Source organism: Martes martes (genome assembly GCF_963455335.1).
Source record: "Martes martes genome assembly, chromosome: 7".
Lineage (NCBI taxonomy): Eukaryota > Metazoa > Chordata > Mammalia > Carnivora > Mustelidae > Martes > Martes martes.
Window position 1 is genome coordinate 29,411,896 of NC_137894.1, and position 20,860 is coordinate 29,432,755.

At 37.1% G+C, this 20,860-nt stretch overlaps 1 protein-coding gene across 1 annotated transcript in view; it reads right to left on the reverse strand.

The window, feature by feature from the left end:
- The window catches only part of PEAK1 (pseudopodium enriched atypical kinase 1), a 294,195-nt gene that overhangs the window by 200,958 nt on the left and 72,377 nt on the right, over window positions 1–20,860 (reverse strand). The window contains exon 3 of the mRNA XM_080808166.1: window positions 3,998–4,056. The gene's annotated coding sequence lies outside the window, so the exon portion shown is untranslated. The remainder of the gene's footprint in view (window positions 1–3,997; window positions 4,057–20,860) is intronic.

Sequence of the window (20,860 nt, forward strand, 5' to 3'; positions counted from 1 at the left end):
TTTTATTATGATTCAATTTTTAATGAGTATGCATTATTTTTATAAGTAGAAAAACAAAGATAAAATACGAATGCATTATAGGAAAGTTGGAAAATAAAGACAAGTTTAAAAAAAAAAAATTCCAATCGTCAGTCTCATTACACCAGACACAACCACAGGTTAACAATTTACCTTACAAATTAATTTTGGTTTGACATGGTATAGAAAAATTTTTATTTTGACTTTTATGTCTCATTTTATCCACATAATCATCCTTTCAGGTGGACAGCCCTTGGTCACAAAAGAAGTAACAAAAAGGGGTTGAAGGAGTAGTATGAGACCCCAGAGCTGGTTAGAAACAGACAGAAGAAAGGGCTCTCCTAATACTCTTGGACTCCTTATTAACCCTAATAGTTCAAGCAACAAATAGTCAAAGATGAGATTTCTTATATACTGGGTAACAGGTGAATTCAAATTTAAGACCTCTGTAAATGTAAATTAACCACTTTAATAATATTTTAAATGTTGTTCAGATAGTTAGACAAATATTTATTGTGGCCCCTCGAAAAGACATCAGTAATGATTTAAAAAAACAGAATAACTATTGATACATGTAATCAACTTGTATAGATTACAAAGGAATTATCCTTAGTGAAAAAACTCCAGCCTCCAAGGCCACACTATATTATTCCATATATATAAAGTTCTCAAAAAACCAAAATTTCAGAGATGGATAGCAGCTTAGTGGTTACCAGGAATTAGCAACAGGGGAGAGGATTGGGAGTGACTATGAAGTGGTGGTACAAGGGAGCTCTTTGCGGGTGTAGAACAGTTTCGTATCTTGAGTATGGTGACAGTTAGCCAAATCTATTTAAATGATAAAATTACAAAGAACTATACACACACACACACACACACACACACACACAAGCAGGTAAAACTGCTGAGACCTGAATAAGGTTTGTGGATTGTACCAATACCAAGTTTCTGGTTTTGCTATTATAGTACAGTTCCGTAAGATGTTACCATTGGGGAAGACTGGGAGAAGGGTACGCAGCAACCCTGTGTGCTATTTTGGCAATTTCTTGTGAGTATTTAACTATTTTGAAATTAAAAGTTTTTTGAAATGGGCAAAAAGACAGTTGGTAAATGATAAATGATACCAACAAACAAACAAACAAAAAAACAAACCAAAAAAACCACCTCATAATCTACCCTTGTCAGAAACCCTTTATACTAGGTTTTCATGAACTTTCAATATGGAGTAGTAACTGAAGAGGACACTACAGGGGGAAATTTCTAACAGAGCTGTCCTACAACAGAATGGGATCTCAGGCAGGCAGTCGGCTCCCCACTGGAGGTATCTGAAAAAGATGGGATGATTTTCTGAGAAGAGATATGATGAGGATGACTCTCATATTAATTTACACGTGGTACTAAATACTAATTCAAAGGCCCCTTTATGGATTTGGCAAACACATGGCATAGGTAACACAAATCTCACTCTATCCCTTCCCAATTTATGATCATGTCAGACACTATTAGATTGCAACACTCCTTTACAAATGTCCCCCACAAGCCTCCTAATTGTCAACAGGTTCTCCAGGCAGCTACTACCAGTCAGTCTCAGGTGGTACTTCCCAACAATGCAGTTGATATTCTATAAACTCTCTGATGATGGCAAAACTATAAACTTTAATTCAAAAGTAAAGCTTGCCAAACCTTGCACTAGAACCAAGAAGACTAATACCCTAATAGGTTCCACAGAACACTGCCTCCAGCTGTAGCAATAATCATAATCACTATGATAATGCTTTGAAATTTAATAGCCACTCTGATCTAATGACGAATATCACTCAAAATAAATTAGACTCACCTTTTAAACTACTCTTACAGAAACGGTGAGAAATAATTCTTGGTCTATAACAGGTGAAATTCTAGCACATGGAAGTGAGCAATAACATGCCTTAAATATAGTTAAAAACAAAAAAGCATACCCAAGTACTACTTATAAAATTCAAGGCTTTGAATCTCTTGAGTGCTCTATAAACACCTTTAATTTCAAAAGTAGTGTAACAAAGAAAATCTCAAATAGGAAAAATAAGTGTATACTTAATAATTAAAACTATTATCTCTGAAAAAACCAAAAAGTTAATAACCAATTTTGAAAGTTTATAAATAATAGAAAGTAAAAGGAACCCAAACTGGGTGTAATTGCCAAAAAGGAAGCCTTTGTTGGATGCACAGGATTCTAGGAGTAGATCATGATACCAACTGAAAAGAGCACGGCAGCTCATAAAGAGAACTAAAGCACAGACACAAAAGATTCTTTAAGTGTTTCATCTTTTTAAAAGATGTTTAAGGAATGCGAAAGGATAATACCAACCTCTTCAACTAGCCAAGAAATGAAATAAAAACAGCTAGTATATATCTCCTATAGAAGTGCTGTTTCCTAATTCTGTGCATCATCAAGCCATCTCAAATAACAGTTCTATACCACAAGGCTATTAGTCCTAATGTTAGGGACCTTCCAACCAAATTTATAGATGTACCCAATTAGAGTAGAGCAAACAGACTGCCATTGTTGGTGGTATCACTACAGAGGGTCCTTTACTCTTTCCTTATTTATTTTCTTTACTTGCAAAATGGGAAGTTGCTCCCAATGGAAAATCTCTTTAGAGGGTCAACTATAAGACAGCACCAAGATACAAGGTTTTGTTATGATAACCAAAATGCCTCTTTGTAACAAAAATATTTTCATGCTTTATGATGTATTTTGATTTTTCTCTTGGTATTTATCATTGAAATTCCTGACATATGATCTAAAAAATAAGAGCTTTTGACAGATTCTCCTAAACAGGAATTGGTGCTCCCCTCAGTCATCTGGTGGCTTCTGGCTTCCTGGCCTTAGTCTCTCTTTATTCCCTCGTTGTCATTGCAACCAAGAGGTATCAGTTGGTACAAAATTTGGTAATAAAATGTCTACCCCTGCCACATGGTAATTACTCATATAGCTCTCTCTTTCATGGTCTTCCTAGAGAATGAAATACTTAATCTCGTACATTCATATCCCTAGTGTTGAGCATGAGGCTTGCACATAGTAGTCCCTGGGGAAATGTTTATTAAAACATTTAATACTCACTGTAAAACCCTCTGGAGAAAAACAACTCTACTGTTTATTTGAATTTTATTTTTCAAGCTTTTCTAGACAAATAGAATATAACACCCAACAATATGCGCTTTGTCTCTACAGTTCATTATTTTTCAAATCCAGGAGTTAAATGACCTTATCTGGACCAGCTAGTTCAGCCTCTTATTTCTTTGTACCCCAGTTTAAGACTTTAGAGGCAAACAATGAGCTACTCCTCAGAGGCAGGAATCACATCTTATTATCTCTGTACTCCCAGTACCTGGTTATGGAATATGGGCTCAATAAATGTTTGCTGAGTAAACGTATTATTAAATCAATCCACAGTATATTTTTCATACTGGCTAAAAGTAATTTCTAATATTGTACCCATAACCCATGTAGAAAAATCTTGAAATATTTGTCCCACAAGTGTTTGTAAGGCAATTTGGTGTGGAAGAGTGATGTGTCAAATCGAATTCAGTTCTTAAATCCCATGTAGAGTGAAATCTGGAAAGAATAAAGAAAAACACCAAAACCAAAGCCAAAAAATAGTCTAGAATATATTCAGAAACCGTTACCTTCGTGTGACCATGGAAAAATAGGTGGAGTTGAGATGTTGAATACTTTCATACATAGAAGAAAAATGAGCAGTGATAAGGTCACTGAGGAGCCAGAAGCCGTTAACTGCCTTAAAATGTCTACATTTTCCAGGCAAATTAAGTTCCTAAGAGGAAGTGCTACCTTTCAATTTTGGAGCAGACTTTAAAAAGATATTTGTGAGGTCTCTGAATTTACTTTTCTTCAATAATAACATAAAATTTTCTCAGCTTTCAGTCAAAAGCTAATTTTTCTAACCAGGATCTGAAAATCCAGCTGTGTCTTACTCACTGCTTTTTTATGTCTCTCCCCCTCATTCCTAAGATCCTTTGATATGAATTTGGTTCATCCTGAAATATAATCAACATAAATTTTGTTAAACTTGTTTTGAAGAATAGATTAAGATAAAAAAAATAGTTACAATATAAAATAATAGTACAAATATAACACAAAATTGGTACTAATTTTAATTAAAAAAGTAAACTGTAACCATAGACTAAAGATAACTTCTGTAGTTTAGAAATCTAACATATAGTTTGAATTTGTCTATTAAGTGTTCTAAATTGTAAGAGAAATAAGATCTCAATATTCCCCATAGACTATGAGATAAAATCTCCCACTTGCTCTGCCATTCCAGTCATCTATGTTGAGCACTTAACATCCTCTTCTTGCTTCCCTGCCCTTCTTTCTCCACTCAGAGTCATCTTTGGATTTTAGAGAATGACATAATGAACCCCATCATTAGTGGCCAATTATTTTTGATAAAGGGATTCTTTAAAACATCAATAACAAACACTTTCAACTGCTCTCATCAAAACCACACTATTCTGGGTCTTGGCAATCTTTTACATAGAGGGGTAGACACAGAAATTTTAAATTAAGAGAAATAGAAGAAAGGACACAAAATATCTCCAGTTGTAAAAGAAATGCCAGAACCATTTCGAAATAAAGTCATACCTAGCTCATCAAAATGAAAATTAGACTACATTTTCTCCTGACATATATGAAATCGATGGCTCAAGCGCTGTGTTTTGAGACTGCCTCTCTCCTTGTTTCCAGTTATACTTTCCATATGATGACAGCATTCTCTGAATGCAGGGAATATTTCTCTCACCACAGAAACTTCCTGGTTGGAAACGTAGGAGGAAAAAAGTCATTCTTGGCTGCTGCATCCAATATCCTAGCAATACTGGAAGGCCTACGCCGTATGAGACTGAGATGAGTCTGTATCTAAGAGTACCTCATTTATCCCAAAATACAGAATCAGTCAGGTTTATATTCTTGATATTATTCTGCGTAGGAAGCAGCTTGACATGTGGGATGCATAAAAAAAAAAAAAAATTACCAGTGACAAATGAGCTCAAGCGGTAGAGGCAGAGAGAAAAAAAATTATTCTGTGTATTATATTTTGAAAAGCCTCAGAAATTATGTTCAGTCAGGCAAAATAATCCAAATCTTCAGAATATGAGAAGAAAATCCAAACACGTCTGATGGGGCTCTTTGTTTTCCCCAATAATTAACAGTATTATCAGACAAATTATATTCTGAAAAGATCAAAAACAAATAAACAGCATTTTAGAAATAATAACCAAAGTTTTTTTTTTAAGATTTTATTTATTTATTTGACACAGAGAGAGAGAGCAAGAGAGAGCACAAGCAGAGGGAGCGGCAGACAAAGGGAGAGGGAGAAGCAGGCCTCCTGCCGAACAGGGAGCCCAAAGGGGGCTCGATCCCAGGACTCTGGGATCACGACCCGAGCCAAAAGCAGATACCCAACCGACTGAGCCATCCAGGTGCCCCCAAAGATTTATTATTATTGTTTGTTTGTTTTGTAAGTAGGCCATATGCCCAGCGTGGAGCCCAACTGGGTGGAGGGGAGGCTTGAACTCACGACCCTGAGATCAAGACCTGAGCTGAGATCAAGTGTTGGACATCAGGTGTTGGACACTTAACTGACAGAGCCACTTAGGTGCCCCCAAATATTTTCATACTAAAAAGTGTCCCCAAATGATTACCAACACAATGGTGGTGTTTATATTGATTTTTAATAACTACAGAATCAGGTATCTGGATGTTAAGTTAAACTACTCCCTGTACTCAACAGAATACTGTTCTAAAGTAAATCATTGTTGGGGCAAGGATACGTTTAAAATGAAACCAGTTAAATAAAGAAACAACCCAATAAATCACTGTAAATTCCTATGCCAACAAGATAAAAACTCAAACTGGGCTTTAATGTACTCTAGACACCTGTCTGCATTTCTTTAGCACTCATATTCCTCATAAATAAGAGGCAGATAATTAGGAAACCAGTTCCCTTTTAAAACACATATATAAATATATGTGACAACTGACCAACTTTAAATATTGTGGACTATTATGTCAATAATAACAAAATACACTAAGACCATAATGAAATATTCCTATTTAACAGAAAAGAATAAGTACAGATTACTGTTGGTTTCTTTAATGTGAACCCTGATAAACCAAAACATATATCAACTTAAGAAAAAAATCCAAACACATGCCAGATTTTCCTTTTGATATAATCAGAACCATTGTAAAGATTCTGTTTTAAGGGGAAAAAAAAAACTTGCAATGCCATTATAAAAGTCAAAGACTAAAATTAAGAAAGGTACTCACACTTGGAAGATTTAAGAATTAATTGATAAGCACATAATGGAAGAAGGAATGTGAAGGCGGTGGGTGGGGTAGAGGGACAGGAGAAAAAGAAAAAACCCTCCAGCAGTAACAGTCCACACTGACATCACCGATGATTAATATCACAGATAACGGCAATAGTTCAACACTCTCACAGCTTCCTGAAGACCACTACTCTTTGGTCCCAGTGGAGATGACTCCAGTCCGATAACAGAAACTTCATTCTTCAACAATATGGCAGAAGGTCACTTTACAATATACCACATATGGATTTTATTCCAAAACGACACACCCATTATGACATACACATTTTTTTTTTAAAAGATTTATTTATTTATTTATTTGTCAGAGACAGCGAGAGCGAGCACAGGCAGACAGAGTGGCAGGCAGAGACAGAGAGAGAAGCAGGCTCCCTGCCGAGCAAGGAGCCCGATGTGGGACTCGATCCCAAGACGCTGGGATCATGACCTGAGCCGAAGGCAGCTGCTTAACCAACTGAGCCACCCAGGCGTCCCCTACATACACATTTTTTTAAAAGCCTTCCAGATATCATCCCCCCAGATAGCATCATCTTTTTTTTTCCAACAACAAAAAAAGTATATCTACAGTTATGTCGATGAGAGACAATATATACAAAGCTTCTAGCACAGGGATCTTGCAAGGTATCTGGCACAATTATATGTTTTCAATATACTGTAACACTGTACAATACACATCTTTAAAAAGAATAAAAAAGATGAGACCTGCCTTAAAGATCTAACATCATGTAGGCCAAATTTAGTAACTGATATTCTTTTCCTACTGCCTTCAAGAGTGCTCTGTATAAAATTATACTGTAACAAAATCACCAAGGGTTCTGTTCAGGACACAAGCTAAATTTAAAATATAAAATAGGGGCACCTGGGTGGCTTACTCAGTTAAGCATTTGATTCTTGATTTTGGCTCAGGTCATGATCTCAAGGTCATGGCTTTGAGCCTTGGGCAGGGAGTCTGCTTGAGAGTCTCTCCCTCTCTGCCGGCCCCTCCCCTGCCCTGTGTGTGTGTGTGTGTGTGTGTGTGTGTGCCCCTGTGCGTGCTGTCTCTTTCAAATAAATAAATAAATCTTTTAAAACTTTTTGAAAAGTACAAAATAAAAGAAATAGAGTAAATAATGCTTACTGGCTGCCTACCATACAGTAGGCATACTACTAGAGGCATAACACAGCAAGTCAATAATATAGGTAGTCTTATTGATGAGCAAATTGAGGCTCTGACTCATTCAGCTAACTACTCAGTGGCAGAGCTGGGTCTCAACCTGGGTCTGAATAGCAGGCTCTTTTCTTTCCAGTGACATATACAATTCATACAGAAGTAATTAAGAAATTCTGAAAGCATAAACAGTATAGGCAAGGCAGTTGTTTTTGAAGCAACAGAATTATTTCCACCTAAGTATTCAGGAAGCAACACTGGCTTTAGATCATCAGAAAACAACTAAATAGGGGCACCTGGGTGGCTCAGTGGGTTAAGCCTCTGCCTTCGGCTCAGGTCAGGATCTCAGGGTCCTGGGACCGAGCCCTGCCTTGGGCTCTCTGCTCAGCAGGGAGCCTGCTTCCTCATCTCTCTCTACCTGCCTCTCTGCCTACTAGTGATCGCTGTCAAATAAATAAATAAAATCTTAAAAAAAAAAACCAAAAAACTAAATATCTACATTCTAATTAGGCAAACAAACAAACAAAAAACCAAGTCATACATAATAACATGTATTTACCACTCAAGTTGCTCAGTTGGTATAGAAAGATACAGAAGGTATAGATAATTTTTTAGACTACAAAAACTACTCTCATGTGGTAAACTTCTTCAGAATGTAACATGTAAGAGAAAATATTTCTTTTTCTATAAAATAAGAAAGAAATCACATTTATTTTTATTAATTGACTGAAGTAGAGCCACAATGTAATTTTGCTGTTTCTGAAACTGATAGTACCTCAAAACGAGTGTGCCTATGGATTTGCAATTTACTAGTAAAGCATGATTTCAAACCAAAATATAAACCAAAACAATATTTTACCTTAGCCAATGTGCTCCTAATGTTACCTGGGAAGGTACTCTCAAAGCAAAAAGCCCAAATTTCCATTTTCTAGGTAATGTTAGAAGACTAAACACTGCCAATGCAAGGGCTACTATTTTCAACCAATACAAAACTCAAGTTATGCTTTCAGATAATGGGAATTTTGTTGATTTATCATTTAAAAATTCAATCCCAGATTATCTATAGCCAAATCCAAACCCTAGTCGGACTTTCTTTTTTCCCCTCTCTGCCAGCCGGCACACTCTGGACCACTACAACTCTCACCTCGGTTAGACTGAATTGGTATAATCAAGAAAACAAGAAAGGTAAGTCAGGAAAGAAAATTTGTAGTACCACATTCTAATCATTCGTACAAATGCTTTTCAGGAAATCAGCAATACGACTCACATTCAATAGTAAAGATGACTGAGGCATAGCCATTCTACTGATCTACACTGCACAGTTTTTTGTCACTGTGTTATCCTGCATCAGTAATGAAGTAAGAACAGCAGAACACAGAAGTAAAAATGTAATCTTGGGCATTAACTTTAACAATGATGTAATAAGACAGGTTTCTAAAGTTTATCTCACAAGAATGATAGGGAAAATGTTGAATACAATCCTCTCTACCTTGAAAAAGGTGAATTTCCTTCCTCAATCAATTTCACTAGTAAGTTAACGTCTTAGTTCTAATTTAAAGGTTGGGCCTACTTGCCATCTGAATTACTAGACAGAGGGAATGCCTAATACTAAAAGGAAAGAAACATAATTCTTCAATCCTTAAATGCATATAATACTTTGAAATCAGGGGGTAAAAAACACAGTTTTTAAGCAGAAGTCAGTTTTATATTTTTTTCTTATTTTAAAAGTAATAGTTACAGAAAATTTGGAAAACCCAGAGGCATACAAAGAAAATACAAATCATCAGCAATCCCACCAGAGATACCTATGTACATGTTGATACATATATTCAATTATTTCTTCAAATAAGAGTTTGTGGCTATGTGCTATAAATTCAGAATCAAACCACTTCTCATCACTGGTCCAAGCTACCATCATGTCTTGAGAGGGTTATTATAATAGCCTCTGATCTCCGTGCTCCATTCCTGATCCTCTCCATTCTATTCAACACAAAACAACAAAACAATTCTTTTAAATGCCAGTCATATTTCATTCCTCTTATCAAAACCCAACAGTGGCTTCCCATCTCAAAGCAAATGGCCCATTTAACCACAGTAATGGCCCTCCCTTTTCACCACCAACCTCCATCTCCTTACCATATTTCCCACACACTTTCTCCATTGATTTATCTGTATCAACTGCACTAATCTTCATGGCTGTGCTGGAACACACACACATCTCCACTTCAAGTCTTCTGACTTACAATTCCCTCCACCACGAATACTTTCCACCAGATATAAACATTGCTTCTTCTTAGCTTTTTTTTTTTTTTCCAAATTCCGGTTTTCAGACTTCTCTGACCCACTTCATATAAAATTGCAAATTTCCCCCTTCTCTTCCCTTGATACGCCCTATCTACCTTATCCTGTCATACTCTTCTCCAAAGCACTTATCGCTAATTGAAAATTTATTTATTTATTTATTGTTCTGCCTTTCCTGACTAGACTATAAATTCTATGTAGGCAGAGAAATGGTCATTTTAATTTTATATTTTCCCCATGCAGTGCTCTATCTCTAGGTTCTAGAACAATGCCTGGGTTGTCACTAAGTATTTGTGAGTGAATGACTGAATAACTACTTAAGTAACTAGGAATAGAGTGTGCCTAAAGTGTATATTCAGCTTTTATGATTTACTACTATCTGTTAAAGCATTCCTAACTTTTGAAAAGTATTCCAATATAGATATATACTATAATAAATTCAATCAATTTTCTATTTTAAATATTTAGGTTGTTTCTGAATTTCTAGTATCATAAATATCCTTCTCTACACACCAAATACCCTAGAATATATATATATATATATTTTTTCTGCACAGCTCTGATAGTTTCTTTAGTATGATTATTTTAAGTATTTTAAGTATTTCTCAAATAAAATCTTTTTTAAAAATGTGTTTGATTCTGGGGCACCTGGATGGCTCAGTGGGTTAAAGCCTCTGCCTTTGGCTCAGGTCATGATCCCAGGGTCCTTGGATCTAGCCCCGCATCGGGCTCTCTGCTTGGCAGGGAGCCTGCTTTCCTTCCTCTCTCTCTGCCTGCCTCTTTGCCTACTTGTGATCTCTGTCAAAGAAATAAATAAAATCTTTTTTAAAAAATGTGTTTCTTTTTTTTTTTTTTAAGATTTTGTTTATTTATTTGACAGAGATCACAAATAGGCAGAGAGGCAGGCAGAGAGAGAGGAGGAAGCGGGCTCCCCACTGAGCAGAGAGCCCGATGCGATGTGGGACTCAATCCCAGGACCCTGAGATCATGACCCAAGCCAAAGGTAGAGACTTTAACCCACTGAGCCGCCCCGGCGCCCCATGTGTTTGATTCTTACTAAGTTTTTTTTTTTTTTTCCTAACAGAAAAGCTTGAGGAAAACATAAATTCTATTAGTTAATGACAGTGGCTATTTCTAAGCACCATCTTCCACTTTGGCATCTATTCTCAAATAGATTTATTTGAAGAGGTAAATATTCACTTGGATTTATAAACTCTAGGGGTTTTTTTTTTTAGTTTTTTTTTTTTTCCTTAAGAAAGAGAGGGGGAGCACAAGTTTTCTTTCCACATACTTGGATTTTCTTCCCCCAATGTAGCTGCTAATTAGAATACTCAAAAATCTGATCTCAGTATATTTACTTGGTTCAAATAGGTTTTCAAGCACTAATTTTCTTCAATTTTTAGGCCAATCATAGTATCACCTGTGAATAATGACTTAACACTTTCTTTTTCTAATGATGATGCCCCACCATGCAGTGTTTTGGGTCCTGACTACCTGTAGTCCTGGAAGGAGGCCTCCCATCTTGTTGGCCTTCTACCTGCTCTTCCTGCTTGTTCTTATTCCTCAGAAACGGAGGACATTGAGTGGGATCTACTCAGCATCTCTTCTACTTACAGCCCAGGCAGTCACCTCTTTCATGGGAGAATTTAGAGGTTGGCTCTCTGTGCCACCATCAATTCAATTTCTTTCATAATGTTGTTAGCAGAAATGCCCCCAAATTTGAAAAGTCCAGAAGAATATACTTTCATATTTCTCATTAATTTTGAGTCAGCAATGTTTTCTATTATTTATTTGAAAATGTATATGCTCTCTTTCTGAAATTCCTATTATTTGTACATTTTATCTTCTGACTTTTCCTCCATTTGTCTTATTTTCCAATCATTTTTATTTCCCCAACTTTTGCCTTTATACTCTGGAAAATATTTCACAAGTCTGTCTTTCTCAGTGTCTAATTTGCTACTCACTGCATCCATAGCAGATTTTAATTTGGTAACTATATTTTCCATCCCTCACAACCCTATCAGATTGCTCTCTTCTTGTAACTGATATTCAGCTTTCACAGCTTCTAATGACTGAATCTTTTTTGGAACACAAACCTCACTAGATTGTTAATTGGGAGATTAAGCGATCTGGGGAGAGTGGATAGGCACCTTCCAGGGAGGTACTAGCAGCAAACTCTGGGTCTCTGAACACTATTTACAAAGTACAAATACTTCTGGTCTAAGAGGCAAGAGAGAAATTTAAATATTGTGACTTGTGAGACCACTCATCAAGATGTTGCCCCTCCAAGTTAATATATTTTTTTGAACTTATTGGGTATATTTTATTTTTATTATTTATTTTTTTTAAGTAATCTCTACAACATGGGTATAGAGATCAAGAATTGCATGCTCTACTGATTGAGCCGGCCAGATCTCCCTGTCCCTCCCAGGTTAGGAGTTCTCCTACCTTGGAGAACTGCCTACCAAAAATTATCCTGAGTGTTTTGGCATATGAGCAGCATCAAGCTCTAGTTTCTAAGACATATCCAAGTTTCTTCCCACCTATTTATTTAGCTACTGGTCTTTTCAACTGGAATTGAGTAAAGATTGGAAATGTGCTTTGTCTGCTATTTTGCCTAACACTATTATCTATATTCTTGCCATTATACATCACACTGCCTCTTACTACATTTAATTAATTCACACTTCTAGGTAGTATTTTCTGATTTCCACTTTACCAGTTCGAAGGGACTATAACATGCCATCCCAATCATCACACTGTAGGATGCAAACATCACACTAACAACATTGCTCCCTAGAGAATCTTTTACCAAGGCAGGTAGGATGATGGACTGGTGGGATCCTGAACGGTCACAGTTTATAGACCAGGTACCTATAAGTCTTGGTTTTATTTTTTATCTATTTTTTTTCTAAGAGAGAGAGACAGTCAGAGCATGTGCTCAGTGGGGAGGAGCAGAGGGAGAGGGAGAAACAGAATCTTTAGAAGGCTCACACCCAGCACAATGCCTGATGGGGGGCTCAATCTCACGACCCAAGACAAAATCAAATGTTGGATGCTTAAGCAACTGAGCCACCCAGGCACCCCATAAGTCTTAATTTTAGAAAGAAAGGTAGAAAGAATAACAGTGACCCAAGGAGGGCTGCTATAACCAGAACCAACTTCTCACAGAAGAAGCAAAGAGATCACCCCTAAAAGATAACCACAAAGTACTGTACACTTTTGTCCCACAACCAAAGAGCTTCAGAAGCAAAGATTCAGTCTCATTCACATTTGTATTACAAGAGCCATGCTAGGCACAAAGAATCTAATATTCACAGCTTGCTGAGCTAAACAGACTTGAGTTATTTGGCAATGAGGGCTCACCCTTATATTCTCTCATAAAAAAATCTCCCTTTACAGGGACCGCTATCAGGAACCAAGGCAGCTTTTCCATTCATGAGTGCCTTTTCAGTAGAGGGCTGATAGTAAACTACTTTGGTTTTACCTTATTCATAGTTTACCAAGTCAATGTTCATGTCCATCAAAGCAACTCTTCAGGCCAGTTTGGTTGCCAAATTGCTTACGTGGAAATGGTCCAAATCCTCACGTACAGCTCTAAGAAGTATAACCTGGTTGTTCTACAGAACAATTTGGCAATACTTAGTAAACTTTATAATGGACTCCCAACAACCCACCAATACCAATCTTCAGCATATATCTCCATTAAACAAAATAAAGATTATTATTGCAGCATTGTTTATAGTACATAAATGTCACTAGGGGAGTGTATAAGTAAGATGCACATGTATTACACACGGATAAGAGTATGCACATGACAGAAAACTCTACAGCTGTTAGAAGTAATGAACCAGAATTACATATAGCAACAAAGATAGATCATTTAAATATAGGGCTGAATTTAAAAAGATAAAATAAAATGAGATGTACAGCCAAATGCTATTTATGAAAATTAAAAACTTATGCACAGAAAACACTACATGTCTTCCAAAGATACACAAATATCTGGAGACATATACTAAGTAGACTGGAGTGGGTGTTTATGGGAGGAAGCAAAATGAGTAGCGATAGGTAAATAGAAAGATAAAGACAACAAAATAACCAGTCAAGAGACGGGTCTAGCCCTCAGAATGCCAGCAGTGAGAAACACGATTCTATACTCCTGAAGTGTGGGAAATAGGTAGGGGAATAAAGGACATTCAAATAAAATCAAATGGGACAAGACAATACAGTCATGAGAGCTCTACTTTAAAAAAAAAAAAAAAGAAAGAAAAAGAAACTGTTCTACATATGCTAAGACAAAAGTAGTATCACTTTTTTAAGAAGCCAGAACTATTTCACTTAAGAGAAAAAAATTTCAGTGAATATTGATTTTTAAAAATCAAGGAATGGGGGCGCATGGGTGACTCAGTTAAGGCCTGCCTTCAGCCCAGGTCATGATCCCAGAGTCCTGGGACTGAGCCCTGAATCAGGCTCCCTTCTTAGTGGGGAGGATGCTTCTCCCTCTCCCTCTCCCTCCTGCTCCGCCTCCTTGTGTTCTCTCTCTCTATCAAATAAATTTAAAAAATCTTTAAAAATAAAAAATAAAAAATTAATAAAAATAAAATAAAAATCAAGAAAGAATAATCGCTGAGATTATAACCAATAACCTAAAGTAAGTACATAACCTAACTCAGATTTTGACTATTTGTCTGAAATTAATAGGTCTATAACATTCTGAGATTAATCTGTGTATATCATCTGTAATATAAAGACCCTGAATGTAAAATCCCAAACAGAAAATACACTATACTCTGGCACAGAAAATCTATACTAACCCAATTTTTAATCTATTCCCTTATCTTAGAGATCATGTTACAAAACATTTGCTACGGACGAATTCCTGAATAAGATGGTAACTAAAACCATGGCATCACATAAAAAAATGAAACTATAGAAAATTTAGTAGGAAAAAGTCATTTTTCAGTGCCCCTTTATTAGTACAGCACCAGTATGAACACAGTTTTAATAGAAGAGGGGTGAGGACACAAAATCTGGAACACATTTCATTCTTGAAGAGGACACAAGGGGAGAAACCATTTCAGCATTTCATGCAAGAGTTGAGTTGGAAGAGCAGGGGCTTGAAGGTCACTTCTCTTGGCATATTAGGCTGTTCTCATTAAATTACAACCGAATCTGCCAATGATGCTTTACAACATAATAGATTTTTCAAGATGTCAATAGAAAAATAATCTGGATTGGAAATGTCATTATACAGCTTTCTGGAACCTATAATAAATGATCTTGGGGGAAAAGGGAGGTCATTATTTTTCAAATGCGCACAAACAGTAGAAATTCAAATTGCTGTCTTTTGTTGTTTGTTGTTTTTTTATTTGTGTTTTTCGCTACAGAACTCAAACTATACACCAGTTAAAGGTTATAAAATGAGCAATAATAATCAAATCAACAGTGACAGGTTAGTGTGCACAATTAACACAGCAGACAATGGGAGTACCTTCTCTAAAGATGGCAATCTTGTATGGTACAGACTTAATTTAGGCCATAAAAAAAGTCTACAAAGAATTGACAGTTTCTTATACTACTGGGTGAAACTGGCTGATAGATCAGCGTAAATAATTAGGTTCAACACTCCTTCCCCCTACAGGAATCAAGTCACTTTCCTCAAGCTGGGAGAGGAAGCTACACCTTTACCTCCAGCCTTAATTGTAGAGATCTTCTGATTAAACCTACAAATGGTGGTGTTCTCTTCAGAAACTGGTGATTATAGTAAAGGAAACCCACAACTTAACAAGAGCCCTCAGAAAGATAACTATAAAAGGTAGGCTCACCAAATAGCAACACAGTTTAAATAATTAAGTTTTTCTGGTTTCTATTGTATCCTTAACAGGGTAGCTGCGAAACAACCTACCAATGATCTAATACACCTGTGTGTGCATTCTAAAAAACCCCCTCAAACACACACCGAAAAATTTTCCTAAAACAAAAACATAGCATCTTACATATTAATTTAGTAAGACTGCTAAAAAACATGCCGCATTATAAATATTAAAGATATAATATTCCAGCATTGAAAAATTTAACCCTCAGGTCAGAACTAAATTTATCTGTGCTAATATGGCAAACCAAGAGAAAATTAGAACTTATAATTCTTTTTTTTTTTTTAAAGATTTTGTTCATTTATTTGACAGAGAGATCACAAGTAGGCAAAGAGGCAGGCAGAGAGAGAGGGGGAAGCAGGCTCCCCACAGAGCAGAGAGCCTGATGTGGGGCTCGATCCCAGGACTCTGAGATCATGACCCGAGCTGAAGGCAGAGGCTTAACCCACTGAGCCACCCAGGTGCCCCATAAGTTAATTCTTTAACATTATATACCTCTCAATTAACATATTCTTTCCTATAGTAAAAAAATCCTCTAAATCATAAAATCAATGCTGTTTTGAAATAAACAAGTTGATAAAATATATGTACTATACATAATGTTAATGTGATATTTTAAAAAACTTGGAAAACAATCCCAATTATACACAGTATTATATGATATAATGTATACACTATTGTATATATGGTATGCTATATAAATAATATGTAACAGTATCATATGATACATAAATATTTAATAAACTATAAAAACATTGCATGGATTTGAAAAATACCAAATTGATAGAATTGATTACTTCCTAGAAGAGAGATGAGATTAGGAGGAATTTACAGGGGTCTCATCTTGATTTTAAATTTAATGTAGATTTACAAGTTAAAATGTTAATATTTTATAAGGCCATTTGCTAGGTACTTTATATATGGGTCATTATACTAGTTTTCATATCACTCTGTATGTGTGAAATATTTTCAAATTTTTAAAAAATTTGAAATTTACACAAAATTAACTCAAAAGGGAACAAAAACTTAAATGTAAAACACAAAACTGCAAACTTCTAGAAGATGACACTAAAAACAAAAATAAAACTAGGTGACCTTGGGTTGGTGACAAGTTTTTAGATAAACACCAAAAGCTTGACCTAAGAAATAAAGGAACTGCATTAAAATTTAAAACTTCCACTCTACAAAAGACATGGTTAATGGAAAGACAAGCTACCTAGTGGGAAAAAATATTTGCAAAAGACATATCTGATAAAGCACTGTTGGGACACACCCATGGCTCAGTCAGTTAAGTGACCGACTCTTGGATTGAACTCAGGTCATTGTCTCAGGGTCATGAGATCAAGCCCTGAGTCAGGATCCACGCTGGGCACAGAACCTGCTTAAGATTCTGTTCTCCTTCTGCCCCTCTCCCTGCCTCTCTCTCTAAAAACAAAAACAAAAACAAAAGCACTGTTATCCAAATATACAAAGAACTCTCACACTCAACAATAACAAAATACATGATTAAAAAGTGAACAAAAAGGGCATCTGTCTGGCTCAGCTGATGGAGCATGCGATTCCTGACCTCTAAGTCTTGAGTTCAAGTCTCATGTTGGATGTAAAGATTACTTTAAAAAAAGAAAAAAAGTGGATAGGGCTAGTTTCAGCTCAGGTCATGATCTCAGGGTCGTGAGATGGAGCCAGGCATGGGGCTCTGTGCTCCACACAGAATCCGCTTGAGCTGCTCCCTTCTTCTCCCTCTGCCTCTCCCCCTGCATGCACATGGGCGCTCTCTCTCAAATAAATACATATTTTTAAAAAATACTTTGGAAGAAGTGGACAATAAATCTGAACAAACACCTAACCAAAAAAGATTTAAGGACAGAATACAAACATATGAAAAGATGTTCAACATCAAATTCCATTAGGGAACTGCAAATCAGAATAACAAGAGGGATGCCTGGGTGGCTCAGTTGGTTAAGCATCCGACTCTTGGTTTTGGCTCAGGTCACGGACTCAGGGTTATGAAATCAAGCCCTGCATTCAGTTCCACACTAAGTGTGGAGTCCGCTTGAGATTCTCTCTCTTCCTCTCCCTCTGCTCCTCTAGCCCCGCTCATATGCACACACTCTCTCTCTCTCTCAGGAAAAAAAAAAAAAAATAGAACAAGATACCACACTACATACATTTTAGAATGGCTAAAATTCAAAACATTGACAACCCCAAATGCTGCCAAGGGTGTGGGGCAACAGGAACTCTCATTCATTTTAGTGGGAATGCAAAATGGTAAACTACTTTGCAAAAACAGTTTGTCAGCTTCCTACAAAGCTAAATTTAGTCTTACTATATGATCCAAAAATCAGGCTATTATTTGAGAACAAATATCCATAGAAAAATCTGCACATGAATGTTAACAGCAACTTTATTCATAATTGCCAAAACTTGGAAGCAATCAAGATATCCTTCCACTGCTGAATGCATAAATGTAATAAATCCACACAATGGAATATTATACAGCAATAAAAAAGGAACTATCAAGCTGCATAAAGACATGACAGAAACTTAAAAGCATAACACTAAGTGAAATAAGTCCATCTGAAAAGACTACATCGTATATGATTCCAACTATTTGGCAGTCTGACAAAACTATAGAGATGGTGAAAAGATGAGGGTAGTGTCAGGAGTACGGGAGCAAGAGGAGGAGGGATGAATAAGTGGAACATGGGATTTACTGAGCACTGAGACTATTCTGTATGAAACTGTAATGATAGACCCATGATATTATGAATTTGTCAAAAGTCATGAAACTGTACAACATAAAGAATGAACCTTAATGCAGACCATGAACTTTATAATAATGTATTAATATTGGTTAATTAATTATAACAAATACATATTCTATTTCAACCCTAAATAAGTGTACTGCAAAGTTCAATTCCAGCACTAACCACCCAGAGGTACTACAGCATCCACAAGTACAAGGGCATTATTACAAACAATACTGCATTTATTTTAGATGCCAGCTGTACTTCAGGGGTCCCCAGGCCACCAGCATTTCCAATCATCTGACCATAAATTCAGGGATTCCTAAGCTCTTGAGTTTGATAATTTGCTGGGACAACTCACAGAACTCAGGAAAGCATTATACATATAATTGTAGTTTTATTATAGAGGAAACACATGGGCAGGGTCTGAAGTGGAGAGGGGAGGTCCCCAAATGAAGAATTTCCATGCCCTCTCCCCATGAGTCCATGTGTGTCATCCTCCCGGTATATCAGCATATTCACCAATGAGGAGGTCCTCTTTGGTATCCAGAACTCTTATTTGGATTTCATTAAATAAGCATGAACGATTAAATCACTGGATGATCACATGACTGAACTCCATCTCCAAACCTTATCCACCTCCTGTGAGGTCAGACTGGCCTGAAGTCCCAAGCCGCTAATCATGTGGTTGCTGTTTCCAGTGACCAGACCCCCTCCTGTAGCTATCAAGGGATCCACCATAAGTCACCACAGTAGCACAACAAACACAGCTCATTCATCCAAAACCCAAGTTAATATTCTCACAGAAGAAATTTCTGATTTAAAGCACAATTTAATGACACAAACTTTTAGTTTCATGAAAGGCCAGAGATTATAAAGCAATGAACAGAAGGGAGTATTGATCAAAGGTGACTTTTAAGGGGAGCACAATTAGCTCAAATTCTGAAAATAAACTTTATCAAAAAGGAGAAAAGCAGGCCCGTGAGTCAAGATGGTGGAGGAATAGCAGACTGAGATGACATCAGGTCACAGGGGTTCAGTTAGATAGTTATCAAACCATTCCAAACACCTACAAACCCAACAGGAGATCGAAGAGAAGAACAGCAATTCCAGAAACAGAAAATCACCACTTTCTGAAAGGTAAGACTTGCAGAGAAGTGAAGCCAAAGGGATGGGAAGATAGACCATGGGGGGAGGGGCCGGCTCCTGGCAAGCAGCAGAGCAGTGGATCACAAAATTCGAACATTTAAATGTCTGCTCCACTGAGGGACATTGCTCCAGAGGCTGAGCAGGGCTGGGGCCCTCGCAGGAACAGTATGGTCTCAGGTCCCGCAGGATCACAAAAGGATCAGGGTGTCTGAGTTCAGTAGAGATCGCAGGTATTAGAGAGGGAAAGCCGGCTACAGAGACGGAGCTGTGGAGTGAGCTCTCTGCTAGGGATTACCTTAAGCTGTGAACCGTGGCACAGTTAGACCACTGCTCTTTGAACAGGGACCCCAAAAGTGGCAGATGTGGGGAGACTCGCTTCCTCCTCCAGAGGGAGCGGCACAGGAGTGCATGGAAGGAATCCGCTGGATTTGGAGACTCCAAACAGGGCCATGTGCCAGAGACAGAAACGTTCGATCACAGGCCAATCACAGGCCGGATGAGCTCAGAGCATGCTAGAGACCAGGGAGAAGGGAGTGATTGAGCGCTTTTCTCTAAGGGCGCACTGAGGAGTGGGGCCCCAAACTCTCGGCTCCTCCGAGCCTGAGATTGGGAAGCCGCCATTTTCATTCCTATCCTCCAGAGCTCTATGGAAAGCATTCAGGGAACAAAACCTCCCTAGAGCGAACACCAGCAGATTACTTAGTCTGGGCCTTTGCAAGGGCGGTGCAATTCCGCCTTGGGCAAAGATCAGTTGCATTTCTATACACGAAAAGCAAGACAGAAGAAAGAGAAATTAAGGAGTCAATCCCGTTTACAATTGCACCTAAAACCATAAGATACCTAGGAATAAACCTACCTAAAGAGGCAAAGAATCTGTACTCAGAAAACTACAAAGTACTCATGAAAGAAACTGAGGAAGACACAAAGAAATGCAAAAATATTCCATGCTCATGGATTGGAAGAACAAATATTGTGAAAATGTCTATGCTACCCAAGCAATCTACACATCTAATGCAATCCCTATTAAAATACCATCCATTTTTTTCAAAGAAATGGAACAAACAATCCTAAAATTTATATGGAACCAGAAAAGATCTCGAATAGCCAGAGGAATGTTGAAAAAGAAAGCCAAAGTTGGTGGCATGACAATTCCAGACTTCAAGCTCTATTACAAAGCTGTAATCATTAAGACAGTATGGTACTGGCACAAAAACAGACACATAGATCAATGG